Below are 19,288 nucleotides of genomic sequence, written 5' to 3' on the forward strand. Positions count from 1 at the left end.
TTAACACTGCTGCTAATTAGGGCTAAGAATATATATATATGATAGGACTTGTGCATTATTAGGATTTGTATGCTATTAGGAGTGAATATATATATATATGATAGGACTTGTGCGCTATTAGGATTTGTATGCTATTAGGAGTGAATATATATATATATGATAGGACTTGTGCGCTATTAGGATTTGTATGCTATTAGGAGTGAGCAGGCCTACGTGCTGCTAAGCCTTTTTTTATCATAGAACTTCTAAGTTGATGATCGACTCCATTAAACTTGATTTAACGTATTTGAAGTATCTAAAAAATAAATTTGTGATTTTTTGATATTATTTACCTAGTCGAAATGATTCAAAATCAATAGTTCAAAATAAAAATTTTACAAAAAGTTATAATATAGTACTAAAATTTTCGATCAAAAATATTAATCTTGCTATAAATAGTATAAAGAATTTTCTATCAAATTTCGTCTGATTTGAATACTTTTATATTATTAAACTTGCAAATTGCACACATTAATCATTAAAAATTGTTGATTTTGAATCTTTTCGATAATAGGGTAAATGATATTGAAAAATTATATAATTTATTTTATAAATACTTCAAATATGTTATATCAAGTCTAACGGAGGAGTTGATTGTCGATTCGAAAATTTAATTATCGAAAACGGCTTGGGAGCATGGAGGTCTCTGTGTTTCTAACGGCATACAAATCCTATTCTCTCTTTCTCTCTCTATCCTTATATATAGAAAGAAAGAGAGAGAGGAGAGAGAATATTGTGAGCTTTTAGAAGTACGATGACTCTGTGCTATCGAATCGTTTTTTATATTGAAATTTTTGAATTGGCGATCAACTTCGTTAAACTGATCTAGAGTATTTGAAATACCTAAAAAATGATTTGAGATTTTTTGATATCATTACATAATGACTGAAGGAGCCTAAAATCAACAATTTTAATAATTGTGGTGAGCCATTTACAAGTTTCATGATATGAACAAAATTAAATCACTTGAAATTTTAATAGAAAATTCTTTATATTATATAAAGCAAGGTCGATATTTTTTATCTAAAACTTTAGTGTTATATAGCACTTTTTTTTGTAAGATTTTTTTTTTTTAGTTATTAATTTTGAGCTCTGTCGTTCATCAGGCAAATAAAATTAAAAGATTACAAAATTTATTTTATAGTTACTTTTAATACTCTAAATTAAATTTAACGGAGCTGATTGTTAATTTGAAAGTATCAACATCAAAAATATCTTGATAACACACGGACCATCATGCTTCTAAATATATGCAAGCTGGACACACTCTGTCTCTATATATTTAGGCACTTTCACCGCCAAATCCTAATTCCACAGCTGCACTGAAGGGTTTGCGCTAGCTATAGGACTCGTTTGACCTAAATCGTGAGAAAATAATTTTTATAAAATTAATTTTAATTTAAAAAATTAATTTTAATTAGGGCTTTTTTTTGCAAATAGTTCTCTGACAAAATTTTATTTTAAAATTAGCCCTGTCAAAAATTTATTTGCAAAAATGGCCCTGTCCCTGCCACGCAAGCACTACGTCACCGTCACGCGGGCGGGGCTGGGGCCAGGTGTTTAAGTTGAACACGGTGAACCATTCACCGTGTTCAAACACGGTAAATGATTCACCGTGTCCAATACAAATATCCCCAATTATTCACCGTGTCCAATACAACTAACTCGACTTAGCTATTTTTTGACTAAGGCTGTATTAGTATTGGACACGGTGAATGATTCACCGTGTCCAATACAACTAACTCGACTTAGCCATTTTTGGCTAAACGGGGATATTTGTATTAGACACGGTGAACCATTCACCGTGTTTGAACACGGTGAATCATTCACCGTGTTCAACTTAAACTCTTTTAATTAAAATTTATTTATCAGGAAACTATTTGCAAAAAAAGCCCTTTTAATTAAAAATTATTGAGCGGCTAACTTTATAAAAAATCTGACGACAGATGGACGGATGCGATGGCAGCGAAATAGCCGAGGAGGTTTCTCCGGAGCGATGCGAAAGATCTCCAATTCCCCCCTCTCCGTCTTCCTCTTCCTCTTCCTCTTCCTCTTCCTCATACTCTTCTTCGTCTCCTTCCTCCTCTACTCTCCCTTATTCTCTCCATCATCATCATAATCATCATCATCATTATTATTATTATTATTATTATTATTATTATTCCCCTTTCGCATCATTCTTATAGTTAGGGTTTGGTTTGGAATTACATTTTGTGGGGGGGCTATCTTATCAAACCCTAATCCCTTGCCCGCTGCTACTATTCTGGTCTAACAATGGCGAGGCAACCCTAGGGAAGGGTCTGTGTCGGCTTCAGCGTAACGGTTACATATCACGGGAGCTGTGAGACTGACATGCGGGCGTCACATGGCAACCGGGTTGCAGCCATTGTTAGGTAATAGATGTACAGCTTCCTCTTCTTAAATTACTATTGAGAGGTATTATGTGGGATTTATTTATTTTTTTCTTGAATAATTTCTTGAATTATTCTTTGAGGCGCCGCTTGGTTCGGAAGGAAGTAGAGCGAGCATAAAGAAAGTTATTCCCGTTATTCTGCCAAACAGTGTAATGTTTTTTGGCTGGGGTAAAATATTCCGATCAAACCTAACTATTACTATTCCACCTTTTTGGTAAAATGGTACTATTTGAAGGTTTAGTTTCAAGTTTTCTTAACATTATAAATTGAAGTAAAGTAAATTATTTACACATAATATATATATATATATATATATATATATATATATATATATATATATATATATATATATATATATATATATATATATNTATATATATATATATATATATATATATATATATATATATATATATTAGAGTACGTCTCCTACGCTTTCAAAAGCACAGAGGCCTCCATACTTGTAAGTTGTTTTCGATGATGGGACATTCGATTCAACGATCGGCTCCATTAAGTATGATCTACACTATTAGAACTATTTAGAAATTAAATTTTATAATTTTTTTGCATCATTTACCAAGTGATCAAAATGTCACAAAAATGACTATTTTAACGGCTGATGTGGTACGTTTGTAAGTTCAATGGTGTAAAAGAATCCAAATTATATGAAACTTTAATAAAAAAATTCTACTTAATATCAAGAGTAAGAATAATACTTCTGATTTGAAATTTGAGTCTTTTATCATTATTTTTGTGAGATTTTTATATTCAGCCGTTCGTTTTGAGACTACTCGTTCACTAGGCAAATAAAATAAAAAAATTATAAAATTTGGTTTTTAAATAGCTTTAATAGTGTAGATCATATCTAACAGAGCCAATCGTCGAATCGTTATCTCATCATCGAAAACAACTTACAAGCACGAAGGCCTTCGTGCTTTCGAAAGCGTAGGAGCCTACCTACTCTTATATATTATAATATATTATTTTTATTACGAAATTATTAATTACTATAGTAATACATTATTTGAAATTAAATATTGTAATAAATTATTTTTATGAAATCATATTTTGTAATAAATTATTTTTTATTAAAACAAATTATGTTTATAATAAATTATTTTTATTAAATTATATTTTATATCAAATTTAACTATCACTTTTTTTTTCACCGTCCTCTACTGTTAGATTATTAATCAAACACAATTTAAATTTTTCATGAAAATAGTAGTATTACAAACCAAATACAATTTTACCTTTATTTTTGACTATCCTGTAATTGTAAGCTATTTTAGAGACAAAAAAGTTTATCCCAATGTTTGTTATCCTCGAACCAAAATGGCCCTGAATATACAAGTAGCACTTGTGTAAAAAAGAAAAACTCCGTTGCAAGGATTCTATATATATATATAGAGAGAGCGGGGCCACTGTGCTATTAGGAGCACGGCTACCCTTGTGCTCCTAAGTTTCTAACCATCCATTAATTTTGATGGATGGTTAAGATGAGAGAGAGAAGATAAATTGGAGAGAAATTAGGTTTCTCAATTTCTCTTCTCTTTGAATATCTCCCCAATTTCTCTTTTCTCTCTCACCCTAACCGCCCATCAAAATTGATGGATGGTTAGGAACTTAGGAGCACAAGGGCTGCTGTGCTCTTAATAGCACAGTAGCCCTACTTTCTCTCTCTCTCTCTCTCTCTCTCTCTCTCTATATATATATATATATAGAGTCCGGCTACTATACTCTTATGAGTACGATCGCCCTCGTACTCATAAGTTGTTTTCGATGATAGAGCTTCCGAATTGACGATCCATACCGTTAAATATTATCTAGAGCATTGAAAACTTTTAGAAATCAAATTTCATAATTTTTCGACTTCATTTACCTTACAATCAAAAGCTCACAAAATTGACAATTTTTAACGGCCGGTATGGGATACTTGCTAGTTTAACGGTGTAAAAGAATTGGAATATGTTGAATTTTTGATAGAAAATTCTATTCACTACCTAGATAAAGATCAATAACTCCGATCTTAAATTGAAGGATCCGATCATCTATTTTTAGGACGTCGTTCGATTTTGACCGTTCATTTTATGCCCGTTTGATGGACTTTATTATGATTTTGAAAATTACGAAATTTATTTTTTAGAAGTTTCAAATACTCTAGATCATATTTAACGGAGTGGATCGTNCTCAAAATCAACGGCTGAAAATAAAAATCTTACAAAATATGATGATATGACATTAAAATTTTAGATCAAAGTTATTGATCTTGTTTTATATGGTATAAAAAATTTTCTATCAAAATTTCATGCGATTTGGATATTTCTACACTGTTAAACTTGCAACCGGCTCACCACGGCCATTAAAATTATTGATTTTGAGCCCCTTCGATCACTAGGCAAATGATATCGAAAAATCACAAAATTTATTTTCTAGGTACTTCAAATACTCTAGATCAACTCTAACGGAGCCGATCGTCGATTCGAAAGTCCGAACATCGAAAACAAAGTGGAAGCACGGAGGGCTCCGTGCTTCCATAAGCATACCAGCCTACTCTCTCTCTCTCTATATATATATAGAGAGAGAGAGAGAGAGAGAGAGAGAGAGAGAGAGAGAGTTGAGCCGGAATGCTATTAATAGCAAACGGACTCCGTTGTCACCCATTTATTTTCGTTGATGGAGCCTCCAAATCGGTGATCGGCACCGTTGAATATAATCTATACCACTTAAAGTATGTAAAAACCAAATTTCAAATCTTTTCGACTTCATAGACCTAATGATCAAAAGGTTTCAAAATTTATAATTTTAATGGTCGATATGAGGCATTTTCTAGTTTAACGGTGAAAAGATATCCAAATCAATTGAATTTTGGTTAGAAAATTTTTTAAACTATTTAGAACAAGATCTATACTCTCGATCTTCATTACAAGACTCATATGATCACTTTTTAGAGGATATTTATTTTTAGCCACTCATTTTTGTGTCCACTTGATGGACAAGAGAACAATATCGGAAAAACATGAAATTTGATTTCTAGATGCTTCAAGCGGCATAGATCATGTTCGACAGTACTGATCGTTGATTTGGAGGCTCTATCATTGAAAACAAATGGGTGGCAACGGAGCCCGTTTGCTACCGATAGCATTCCAGCTCAACTATATATATATATATATATATATATATATATATATATATAATATATATATATATATATATAGAATTGAGCTCCTATGCATTTAAAAGCCCCTAAGTCGTTGGTGTTTTTTTGTTTTCGGTTGTTGGATGAAGATTTGTATATATATATATAGAATTGAGCTTCTATGCTTTTAAAGCACCAAGTCATTGGTGCTTGTGGTTTTTCAGCCTTTGGATGAAGATTTGTAGGACTGGATAATAGTAGTCCCCTAGGGGTGGAATTTGTCGAAGGGATATATCAAATGGTGGAAAACTTGGAAGCACCAAGTGCTTGGTGCTTTTACAAGCACCATACTCGGACTCTATATAATATATTTATAGCTCACCTGCTATTCTAATAGTTGGGGCTTTTGAAAGGACATATTTGTGATGGTAAAATTGACATTTTACTTATCTTTTGGTAAAAAATAAACAGTGAGCTAACGGTAACAAATCAGAGGGGCAAATATGAATATTACTGAACTTTTAAAAGGATAAATCTGAAAACTTGAACTTTGTAGGGAGATATCTACTATTCGATATGTTTACAGAGAGCTGTATGAAATTAACCCTATTGTGTGCGTGTCTGTGTATATAGAGAGAGAGTTGGGCCGGAATACTATCGGTAGCAAACGAGCTCCGTTGCCACCCATTTGTTTTAGATAATAGAGCCTCCAAATTGACAATCGAGCACCATTGAACATGATCTATACCACTTGAAGTACCTAGAAACCAAATTTCAAATTTTTTCGACATCATTGGCCTGATGATGAAAGAATTTCAAAATTTATAATTTTAATGGAACATGTGAAACGTTTTCACGTTTAACGGCGTGAAGATATCCAAATCAGTTGAATTTTGGTTGGAAAATTCTTTAAACTATTTAAAATAAGATCTATACTCTTGATCTTGATTATGAGACTCCTTTCATCATTTTTTAAAGAATATTCATTTTCAACCGTTCATTTTTGTGGTCACTTGATGGATAAGAGAACAATATCGGAATGAAGAATTGAAGATTGGATCTAACAAGGCATGGCAATCCTGGAGGGCCTGCTTTTCTGCAGGCAACCAGTTTTTGCTGCTGCATGCTGTATTCCTATGCAGATTACTTTTTGGTGATCGGAGCCTTCAAGAAATGGCAGATCTAAGCACTTTTTTTCCTTTTCAAAAACTTTACATACTTCATTGGTATAAATTGATTTTTTGTTGATTCCCCGAGGGCTGATTCGAAGGTTCAATAACACCTTTCAGGCCTGAGATTGTTGTCCAGGTCGAGTTACAGTTGTATGCAAGTTTTGCAGTTCAAACATGAGGTGATAAGGCAAAGCATGCTATATCACAATGGAGAATCTAAGGTGTTGTTTGTATTGTTGCCGTTAAACAAAAATTGCGTATGACATGCCAGCCAGTGGACTTTCCTACTTTTGTTATTGTTTGCTAGCACAATCCCGACCAACCTGAAAAAGTGGGAAAAAGTTGCTACTAAGTTTTCATTTTTGATTGCCAAACAAATCTCGAGAATGTATCAATTGCAAGCACTCCTCCGTCCACTGCTACACTCCATTGCATGAAATTTGTGTTTGGCAAACAAAAAACGGCAACAATACTAAACAAGGCCCAAGTTTTCCTTTTCAAAACTCCGACGTAATCTGAATTTACTGGAAAGGGTCTTGGATTTATCAGCGGTCGGGTTTGGAAATACAGATTTGAGGATGCTCGGCTACTAGGTTGTAATATCGGGATAGTACAGAGACTATCAACACGTTTTACCCTTTTTTCCTCAATCATTTTTTGCATGATATAGTGAGGTTCTTTGTGCAGCTTGGTTTATAAACCAAATGTAGGAAATCGTTTCTCCTCTTCGCTCAGGGATTCTTTGGTTCCTTGGAAAATCGTGGAAAACTATTTCGGGTTAAAAAAGATGAAAAGGAGACTTTTCCATGAAATCTAGGGGAAAAAAATCCTGGGAAAACTAACTTTCTTGGGAATCTCTCCTCCCCTGCATCACCCCAACCCCACCCCTCCCCCCACTTAGACCACCTTGTGTGTTGTTTAGCTATTTTATTCTCTACTTCCTCGCTATTCCTTTAGTGCTACAAAGTTGTACCTTATGTGTTGTTTAGTCATTTTCTTCGCTACTTCCTTGCTGTTCCTTTAGTGATACAAAGCTTTGATGATAGCTAAGCAAGCTAAATCTGGAAATTAATATCAATTCTTTCAGATGGTTGGGTGGAAGATGAACATTGGATATGCAGATTCTGCTCGGCATGGCAACTTTGGACGGTCTGCTTGTGTGCAGGCAACCATTTTTGCAGCCATATTCTGAATCTTATATGCACATTGCCTTGTGGCAGGTCTGTGCCTTCGAGAGGAAACGTGATGGTACTCTGTTGGGAACCACATCTGAATAGAATTCGATTGATATCCTAGAATTCTACATATTTGAAATTTTAGTTTTCCTAAAAGTGTTCTGCTGAGTTCAATTTGAAGCACTTTTTGTTGTTTGCAATAAATTAAGAATTGGATTAAATTACAACTACTTATGTCCTTGAAAGGGAAAGAAATGTTTCAATTAGGAAACCAGTTCCCATCTATGGACCATTTTTTTTCTTCCTTGTCTTCCTCTTTTAGTAGTGTATATATGTGTGTATACATGTGTGTGGGACTTTGTTTATTACTGTTAGCACTTAGCACATTTTGCACAAAAGGCTCGGTGTGTTTCTTTTTGAGTGGATAAGTCCAATTGTTTTTCACTTTTTCTACATTGGGTTAACATCATGAATACCATAATAAAAAGTGCACTGTAGTTTAGGTAAGTTCTGTACATTTTTACCTATTATTACTGGCTCTATTAATAAATGATTGCCTCCCCTCATCTCTTCTTTTGTGCTACTCCACTGAGCTAGCGATGGCAACGCAACCCTAGAAGGCCTATTGCCTTTAGTGTACTTGTGACACCCCAATAGTCCCATATCGGATAATATGGGAGAGTTTGAGGGGTTGACTAATAACTAGATTTAAGTACTTTGGGCTAGTGGTTTGGGCCTAACAAGTTATTAGTGCTAATGGGCTAGGTCGTTACAGTTCTATTATATACACGGATATGAGGCTGGCATGGTTGGCATTGGTCCCCATGTGGGCAACTGGGTTGCAGCTTTTGATAGTTGGTCTGTGGAAGGTAGTGCTAAAGGGTTCAGCTGAGACTCCATTTCTCATGGTCCAAGTAAATTGCCATAGAGATATTGGTTTCCAGAGATATGCCTGTTTCTTATCATTCTTGGAAGCATATAATGAGGCTCTTTGTTCAGCTAGCTTGGTTTACAGACCAGATGCAAGCTACAATATCTCCTTTTTGCCTATCTTCTCCAGCTAAAGCTGTGTAATGATATTTGGTTGGTAGACCAGGTCCCGGCAATAATTTCTTCCCTGTGGTGCAAATCTCTCTTACTCCCCCTTCCTCTACCCGCTTTTTTAAACCTCTACTTCTTTGTTTCTGTGATGCCTTATTCAATAACAGTTTGCCCCTAATGTGCCCTAAAATGAGTTACTTTTGATGTTGAAAGGCTGTGATAATAGCCAGGCAGGCTAAATGCTGAAAGTAAACTCGATTGATTGGGTTGAAGATGAAACAGAGTATTGAACCAGCACGGCATGGCAAATTTTGGATGGTCTGCTTGTCTGCAGGCAACCATTTTTTGCAGCTATATGCTACAGGTTGCACATTGCCTTCTGGCATTTCTGAGCCTTCTAATTGCAACTCATATCAAATACTCTTTGGAATCAAATCTGAATGAGGTTTAGTTGACCCAATGAGTTTTCAACTTGAGTTCAATTAGAAGTGAATTATCTGTTGGGATATTTTTGAGTCGATTTGAATTCTGTTCATCAATAGCTTGCGGAGGGAAATAATTTCAATGAGTTAATTTTTCATTATCTACCCTTACCTTTTCTCTAGAAACAAAAGCTGTTATGATTATTTTACTGACGGGCTTTTTTGTGTTATTGAGTTATTGGTGCTGTAATTTAATGATTTCTTGCCCAATCCAACATGAAATCATGGGATTATGTTGTAGTATGAGAATAATTCTTGCAAATCCTTCCAGTTTAGTTGTGCACTCACAATAGTAGATTGTGGATTTTGAATTGGGTGATGGAGACTTTGATTGATCAAAGCTCCTATTGCTCACTTTACTGACCCAGCCTGTCGCAACTGTACTCTCATATTGTGGTGCATCTTTCTCGTTTATTGCTTTTGGTGTTCTCCTTTTTTTAAGATGCTGATTGCTGTTAACAATTGGTGAAATGATATGAGGTGCAGCTTCCTTTTTTTTTTCCAGTTTTGAGTGGTAGTGGTAAAAGGTGGAAGAATATGTGGATCTGATATTTCATCTGAGCTTCTTGTTGGGATGTTTTTGAGATGTTAATTGTCTAAAATATTGGCATGCCAAATGGACATTGTATGGAACTTGTTGCTCTTTTTTTTTATGCATTTTATTGTTTTGAAATTTCTTAAGTACGTACAATATGACTATGTCATTTAGACATGCCAATATTTGACTTGTTGTGGCCGATTATTCATCTCAACCATAACTTTGCTTTATCTAAATATTGATTCTGTTATTTTGAAGCACATAATTTTTGTCAAAATAGTGTGTAACAAGGTGTATAGTAGGCTTCATCATTGCATTGATAACTGTATGTGTACGTCTACTTGTTTGGGTTCTGCCATTGCTTTTCTGTTTGAAGATTGAGAAACAGCTATCCTCCAAATGGTGGTGCATAATGATACACACATTTGTACTCCCATTATTTATTTGCTTCATCTCCTGTCCACTCTTTTTTCTACTGGCTCTTCTTTTCCTCTTCTTATTATTGTTGTTTTCTGTGTTTTGCATTTGATGCATGGAAATATAAAAGGACTAATCCTGATAAGAAAGGAGATGATAGTTGGTTTCCCTGTTCTCTTGTTTTTGGCTATTCTCCTGTTTAGAGAAAGAATTTTATGAGAATCTCCTTACAGAAGATCGTATAAGAATGGCACAATAATCCCCATAATCGAGTGATCCCTCCTTTTTTATTTTTTCATTAAAAGTGGGTTGGATTGTTGGATGGAAACATGAGTTACAATTGAGGGCATCTAACGAGCATAAGTTTACATGGAAAGCTCTTATTAGATGATCATTTAAGGAGAAGTTAAATTCCTTCCAACTAATGCTTTCAGTCCAACCATCTAACCAACTTTTGAGAAATATTAAGTTTTAAGAAAGTAAAAAGGTACAATTCACTGCTGGTGGAGATTCTAGGATATGGAGATTCCGTCTTCTGGGAAGCTTCCTCATGTGATCATCTTACCAGAGTGCCTCATACGATAGGTGGGTCTGATGTTTCATTTGAGCCTGTAGTTGTGATGCTTATGGTGACATAACGGTTCGACAAATTTGACATGTAAGATAGACCAAGTTAGGTCAAAGATATTTTAATAGTTTTTAAAGAACATATGGCAAAAGAAAAAATATTGTTAATGAGTTTTGTATTTGTTGTAATATTTGATTGGTTAGTGATGGCTTCCATATGGTATACTCCAGTATAAGTAACGTTTTTCTTATCCAATAGTACCTCGTTGGTACTAATAAGAGCCTCGGCTATACTGCTTGTATCATGAAGGTGGCTTCACATGCCTATCAAATGTTGCAAACATGATAGATAATTCATTAATAATAATTTTCTTTTGAAATCTATTTTTGTGAAATTATTAAGGTTTCTTTCATCTGGCTTTGTCAATCCAAATGAAAATAGTTGAGTGGACTACGAAGACTTATGCCTTACTATATAAGAATATACTATGGGCTTTCTCTTGTGTAGCCTATCTAGAGCTTCTGCATTCTGTTGTTTGATCGGTTGTGAGATTGACATATGGAGCACACTCTTAGTCAGCCTAAACTGCCTGCTCTCTATATAAATCCTTTTTTTAATTGGGGGCTTCCTGGTGAGGCGATAGTTGAAATGGCTATTGCATTCTTTCGGGTCTTGTAATTAAATCCGCTAGTTAAGTGATTGGGATTTGAATAGATTGAATGAGCATTAGGATTTGTGGTTATTTGTATCGTCCAATCTATACTGCATACTTAAATTTTGGGTCTGATCTGGATCTATTGGTAGGTTTATGAGTGTCACGCCCCAATCCCCGCCAATTTGGTCGGGTTCGGGTCACGTCAACAGACGCCGAACGGACAGAGCCTTCCCTGTCCGCCCAAGGCTCTAACAACATGTATAAATAGGCAATCAACAAGAGAATTGCATATATAATACAAGGCTTGCGCGAGGGCAAGCAACAACGAAAGCGAAAGCTCTAAACTAATTAAGCAACATACATAATATTTGATTAGTATTTAAACCAAATTCAAGTAAACCTATTACATTCTTGCATCATATCTTTTTACATTTAGTCATCCTCCAAATACATGATTGTTTACACTTTACATTCTTAAATCAACAGGATGAAGTTGATACATATATAACAAAAGGGAATGACTACAAAATGTATAAAGTCCCGGTGGCGGCTACCTACGGCGCCAAACCCTTGCCTCGGTCCTCCGCCGCCCCGCTCGTGCTAGGACCTGTAGGGTTGGTGGTGTGAGAACTGAACAAAGTTCCCAGTGGGCTCGGCATCCGACCTCGCCGACTTACCCACTAGGTCCATCCAGGCATAAGTATTACAAAGGAAAAGAGAAGTAACCAATACTAATGTATCTAATACCATGCCTGCAAAAGAATGTCAGTGGATACATATACTCGATGCAATAATAGAAAATGCATGCATGCTCAAATCTCAAAGAAGCTTCGGCTCTTACCCAATCTTATCGGTTAACCTTGTTAACCCCAATAACTCACAACTCAAAATCCCTTAATAGCGGGGGACTCGAACCTCCCTAGGGACAGTCATCTGGGGGGACTTTACCACGCCCAATGGTGACCAACTCCGGAGCGCACCACTCAAGGGGGAGCGACCTCCCTCAAGCCAAGACGAAATGTGAGTATCGATCTAATCCTCAACTTGAGGACTCATAGCCACTAATCACAATGCCAATGTCACGATAGGTCTCTACCTATTCATTCTTGCCACTCTCAAGGCTTTACCTTTGACGATGTCATAATTGGTTAAACTGTATTTAACGGTTCATCTCTCAATGCAAATCTTGCCTCTATGTCAATGTCACCCTTTTTTTCTATTGTCCAAGTCCAATCTCTCATTCACACAACTTGAGGGTCCAATCACACATGTCCATTTTGGTTCTATCATTCTCTACGTTCAACTACGTTAGAAGCATATAACTGAAGTTAAACCAAGTTCCACATGTAACTACCCTACTATGCATGAATGGGTATATATATATAAACGTATATGCTCAAAAATAGAGAAAACAGACATAGAAGGGAATCCAATGATTCCGGCGTGCACCCCCCACCTCTAGTAATCGTGTGGGTGAAGTATATGACGACTCCCGGATTTTACGAAAGCCGCTTCCGCGCCCTATAATCAAAACGGTGCCATATTAGGCCTCTTGTATATGAACTATACTCTAACATTTTCGTAATGTTAAACGGAGTTGCCCAACGTATTTAGGGCACCCCCAATTAGGTTTTTACGGGGTCAATTCGTTTCCGAGAAATTCTAGGGTAAAAGTCCCAATTTCCAAGCCCTAACAATGTCATTTAGGGTTTCTCCATGAATCGATCCCAACCCTAAGCAAATAATAGCTTAGGATCATCTAAGAAGCATCCTAGTAAGGTTTCTAGACCCTTGGAACCAACCCTAAGGCTTCCATGGCAAACCCTACCCAACCACCATGAGAGCACTTGAGCTCTTATGGGTTCCATGGAGTTCAAGGCATATAGAAGGCTCCCATGGCCAAAAACAACCCAAAGCTCCAAAACATAGGGATTAAAACCAAGCCCTAGACTCATTTATACCAAAAACTCACCTTAGCCCAAGCTCCTCCAAGTCTTTCTTGTGGGAGAGCTTGTAGAACCCACCAAAGCCTCCAAATCCACCTTCTCTTGCTTCTTCTTCTTTTTCTCCAAGCCCTAGAGCAAGAGTTCTAGATAGAGAAAGAGAGGAAAAGGGAGAGAAGGGTGAAAATGGCTGTGGGAGAGAGAGGGGTGTCCACATATAGTGTTGTGACAATTGCATTTAAGCCCCTCAACTTATTTCCCCTTGATCTGCCCAGACTGGGCGTTTTTCGCCTTCGGGGACCGGTCTCCCCGACCAGGGACCGGTTCCCGAACGGGGGTTTTCCAGGACTTAGCCAAATTTTCGAGTTTTTCGGCTGTTGCGCAGCAAGTGACCGGTCTGCCCCTTCAGGGACCGGTCTCCCGAGAACCGGTCTCACCACCAGGGACCGGTTGCCTCAGGACTTCCTGGCAGGCTACGCGTACGGGGACCGGTCTCTCCTTCAGGGACCGGTTCCCGAGAGCACAAAATCTGGGACTTAACTAGATTTTCTGATTCTCTCTCGGGTCCCTTTTTGCTTCTCCTATGAGCCCTAATGTGCTCAGGGTTCATTCTAACTCGTTCAATTCCGCGTTCCGCTCGTTTTGACGGAACTCGGCACGATTTACAAGGGATGTGGTATGTTACAATGAGGTCCGTTTACACCTTTCTGAATCAGATGACACCTAATAGAAGAAGAGGCATTGCCAATTGGTAATTTTCTTTGGCGGCATAGTAATCCTAGTTAGTCTTAGTATATAGGAGGCGACGGGGTTGAAGTCATGATAAGGTAGTTAGCAGTGGTAAAAGAAGAAAGATGTGGATGCAACTTGTTATCCAGTATGAATAATGATTGAATCAAGCTGTTCGCTAACAGCTCAAGTGTGGTTGATGGTGGACCGAGTAAGATTGAGTTGAATTTGAATGGCTGAGCCTGAGCATAAAAATGAGCTCGAGATTAATTATAGCTTTTCTCCATTCATCTCCACTTGACAAGCAATAGATTACTCTGTTGGTCACTGAATTGTCTTGAAATTGCAGTTAGGTCCTCAAATTTCAATTCGTTGCAATTGAGTATTGGACTGTGTTTCTGCTTCAGCCAGATAGCTCTGTTATACTTTAAATTTAATTACCAGAGGATGGCAGCCATGACATGCAAGCTGAAATTTGAGCCAATTAAGAATTTTATCTGTATAAACTTTTCTTGATTCTACATTATTCAGTTTTATCCGGCATCGAGAATTGCATTTATTATGACTCGAGTGTTCTCTGTTGTATGAAAATAAAGAAGTTGGGGCCTTTAGACGGTACTGTAGGTACATGTTTGAGCTTTTGTGTTCTTTTACGATATTATTGAGCTTAAGCGGAACATGAGCGAACTCGGCTCAGCTCAAGCTTTGGTTATTCGTAAGAAAAGGAAGCTGATTGACGAACTGCTTGTTTCTTTGAGCAAGGTTTTTTGGCCGAATACAAGCGGTTTATAGATGACAAGCTCAAATTGCCATTGCCATTAGTGAGGAGGTGGTGGCAAAAGATGGAAAATTGAAAGAACAAGTGATGTGGTGTTTCGTCTCAGCCTTTGCTTATAATGTTTGCATTACATCAAATATTGATGTATAATGTATTATGTTACAAGACTAGGTGAAGGGTATCTTAGTAGCATTGGAAAGAATGGATGATTAAAAAAAAGGTATTATTGATGAGTTTTGTATAATGTGGTAATGTTTGATTGGCCTGTGCTAGCTCTGAAGTCGTGTAAGTGGCAACGTGAAGGTTTGGTCGGTGGGCAAGATTCGATCGTTACAAGTAAGAGAGTTTCTTCATATTATTACTTATCTCGAGTCTTCACATGCCAATCAAATATTGTCATATGATATAAAGCTCATTAGGAATATCTTTTATTTTGCTTTCCATTATTTCTGAGTGGTGAAAATTATCTCCAACTTGACTCATCTAGAGCTTTTAAAACAGTTTTTTGAGTTGGGGTGAAAATTATGCCGTTCTGTTGTTCTGCAACCAACCATGTGACAGCCCTTATTAGGTCTAGTTTGGTAATGTGGTGGCCAAAAGCAAGGATTTAAGTGCCTATCGGTACGGACCGTATCCATCGTGCCGTATCATGCCAACAAGATTTCGGCACGATACAACCCTCGTGCCGATGACACAGCTCAAAACCCTCTATTCATTAAATTAGTAAGTAATTTTCTCAATAAAGTTCAAAAGATTTGATAAAGATATATAATAAACAATTAGAATATTTTTTTGCTAAAGAAAATAAATATTTCATGCCATTATTTATCAGGACGTGTACTTTTGTGATTGGCACGTGTTAGCATGGCACGGCGTGCACCATGCTATACTGTAACGACAAGTTTTCGGCACGACCCTGTGCCACGACACTTAAATTCTTAGCTAGAAGCTCGATTTTTATACTATGGAATGCTAAAAAATTATGATCTCTCGTTTAATGTTTTAAAATTGTAATTACAACTACCACCAGAGGTGCGTGTTGTCACATTCCTAAACTAGGCCTCAGTGGGTAGGTGATTAGGGCTGGCAAACGAGCGAGCCGGCTCGCGTTCGACTCGTGTTCGGCTCGATATTCGGCTCGCTCGAGCTCGACTCGAAATTAAATGAGCCGAGCTTGAACAAAATAAAAGGCTCGAAATTCATTTCAAGCCGAGCTTGAGTATTATTCGGCTCGTTCGAATTAGGCTCGAAAAGCTCGAAAATATATATATATATATATATATATATATATATATATATATATATATATATATATATATATATATATATATAGGCGGGGGCTACTATACTCTTATGAGTATAGAACTCCTTGTACTCATAAATTTTTAAACGTTAATTGATGGGATGTGTGGTTAGGATTATGGTTGTCCCTACTTAGAATGATAGTAGTCCCCTAGGGTTGAGTGGGTAGTTGGTTGAATAGTATGATCTAATGAATAAAAATGATTAATGGAATAAATCTAAGGGTCGAAAACTTATGAGTATAAAGGAGTCAATACTCATAAAAGTATAGCAGCCGGACTCTCTCTCTCTCTCTATATATTATATATAGTAGGGCTAGAATACTTTTACAAGTATACCCAAGTGATACTTGTGTGTTTTTAGCCCTTGGATGGAGAGGTGAGGTTGAGATGATGGTGGTAGATGGTGGTAGGTGGAATAGTATTTGATCCAAGGTTATTTGTAATCAAAAAGTAGATCCAATGGCTAAAAACGTGATAGCAACATAGGGATAATATTTATAAATATAATGTATTTTATATAATATAGGATTATTTATTTATATTGGTGCCATTTTTGGCCATATAAAATAATCCTAATCAAAGCTAGCAATTATACATGTTTGGAGCCCAACTCTAAATTTACATAACACACTCTCCCTTTCAGACTTTCACTGTTGCACATTACCCTAAAACATGATAACATTTAAATTTTCAAATCCCTACTTTTTTTCCTCTCTCTCTCTCTCTCTCTCAGACCCTCATCTAGTCAGGAAGTCATCCTAGCTCACATTTCTTATAATTATTTTGTATTTTGAACTATTGGACATGTTGTATCAAATTGTAGGTAATGTTCTATAAAAATTAAACTATTGATTATATAATGTCGAGAATTTCAATCGGCTCGTTTAGAGCTCGAGCTCGGCTCGACTCGAAATTAGGCTCGCTCGAGCTCGGCTCGAATTAATTTCAAGCTGAGCTTAAGCCTAAATTTAGGCTCGAAATTAATTTCAAGCCGAATTTGAGCTGACATAAGCTCGCTCGAGCTCGGCTCGTTTCCACCCCTATAGGTGATTGTGCACGCGAGATAGAACTTAGGTAGATATGATGTTTTATAAAGCCTCAACTTATGCTGCCTCTATGGAAGCTATGGGTCATAATATATTAGCGATCGTATTGGCAAGGTTACGTCAAATGTATTTTAGTAATTTTCGGTGGCTAAAAGAATAGTATGATTTGTGAATTTATACTATATGGTAATATTTGATTGGTATGTCATTGCTATCATATGAATCAGCGACACAGTATAGGTTTTCTCTTCACAAGATTTGAATAGCAAGAGAGCACCTCATTTAATCGATTAAAGTATGTGGGAGTCTTAATGCGCCAATCAAGTGTTGTCATATGATATAAAATCCATTCGTGAAATCTTTTACTTTGCCATCTGCTCTTCTTGAAGTTGTTGGATTACTCTATGTACGGCTTTAATTTGACATTGTGATGGCCTAAAGTCTCATACTTTCACCATTTAGAGCAGCAGCCAAACTGCTGCTTGAGTGGTTGTAAAACAGAATGTGTCTTCTCTAAACTTGGGCACTTTGAATTCTAGCTTCCTTGCTTACAGGCTTTTCCCTTGAAGAAAAGAAAAAACCAGCCTCCTTGTCAGATCTGATCTTAATTGGATATAAAAGGTAAGATATCATTCTTTGGTAACTTAAAAAAGTTTTTGGAGAGTAATGGTTGTTTCACATTCTCAAAGCAGGAGGTTCTGAGCTTTGTGTCCTACTCGGCTCGTACAGTTATTTAATATTCTTCCTTTATAATTTAAGTCTATGTTTTGGACATAAAAAATTCTTGAGTTCAGATCAAAGGCTGGTGTTGAATATAAATAGTAAGAACATCGTTATCTGACAATTGTTGAATATAAATACTAAGAACATCGTTATCTGATAATTTGAGTTTGTGAAGAATACTGGTTGTTTTTACCTTCTTAAAAAGATCTCTATATATTCTGTGCTGTGGTGAAATTTAATGTATTATTCGCCGCCCGTGTGTGATTTTCTGTGTGCAGAAGGTTTTTTCACCAAGTGAGACCTGAACGTCGCAAGAGAAAGACTCCACAGTTTCTATTCGTATGTTCCCGAGCAAAATCTGTTTAGTGTTTAGGGTTTAGGGTTTTCGCTTCTTACTCTTGTATGCTTCACTTTGTTCAGGGATAATTATGGGTTACGATTTTTTTTTTTTTTCCTATTGTTAGAAGTGGAATGTCGAAAACATGTTGTAATGCTTGGGTCAATGTGTATGGTTCATGTTGCTAAAATTTTTAAGTGTTGTGCTTATATATAACTTGTGCAGCTGTAATACTTGAAAGTTATCTTCTTTCTAAATTCAATTGTGGTTGTCGTCTTTAGTTGTGTTTTGAAGAGCCTGGTGTTGCTGCTGCTTTTTGCACATTGCGCTGAAAGTTTCAAATGGAAAAAAAAAATGATAGAAGTGTACGAGTTCCAAGGAGAAAGAAAAATGCAGCTGCAGCAATTATAGCTATACAAATTAGCTAAAAACGCATAAAATATACCTGTATTATGAATCATTTTGAATTGATTTTTTAATTTTTGAAAAATTTAATTTTACTATTTAATCTTCGAGTCATGCAACAATACTTTGATTTTAAAATTTAAGTTAATCTTTTACTTTAATAAATTTATAATTTTAAGAACTTATGAAGTAAATTAATTAAATTTATAAAGATAAATGATGTATTTAATTTTTGAAGATAACGTATCGTTAGGATCAAACAAATTTAGAGGTTGGGTAGTAAAATTAAAAATTTAAAAGGTTGGATTGTTGATTCAATAAGGATCGTTGTTTAAGTAAATTTTGTACGTTTTTATCTATAAATAATTACAGGCGTAATTTTT

At 36.1% G+C, this 19,288-nt stretch overlaps 1 long non-coding RNA gene across 2 annotated transcripts; it reads left to right on the forward strand.

Annotated features, from left to right (window-relative positions):
- LOC109704733 lies at positions 1,991 to 18,780 on the forward strand. Of its 2 annotated transcripts, XR_002214474.1 has the most exons (4): positions 1,991 to 2,432; positions 7,852 to 11,002; positions 17,980 to 18,061; positions 18,442 to 18,780. It is a non-coding gene; the product is annotated as an uncharacterized LOC109704733 (long non-coding RNA). The 2 variants fall into 2 exon arrangements; XR_002214473.1 differs by lacking the exons at positions 1,991 to 2,432; positions 7,852 to 11,002 and having other exon boundaries at positions 17,313 to 18,061; positions 18,442 to 18,762.

Source organism: Ananas comosus, linkage group 2 (assembly GCF_001540865.1).
Source record: "Ananas comosus cultivar F153 linkage group 2, ASM154086v1, whole genome shotgun sequence".
Taxonomy (NCBI): domain Eukaryota; kingdom Viridiplantae; phylum Streptophyta; class Magnoliopsida; order Poales; family Bromeliaceae; genus Ananas; species Ananas comosus.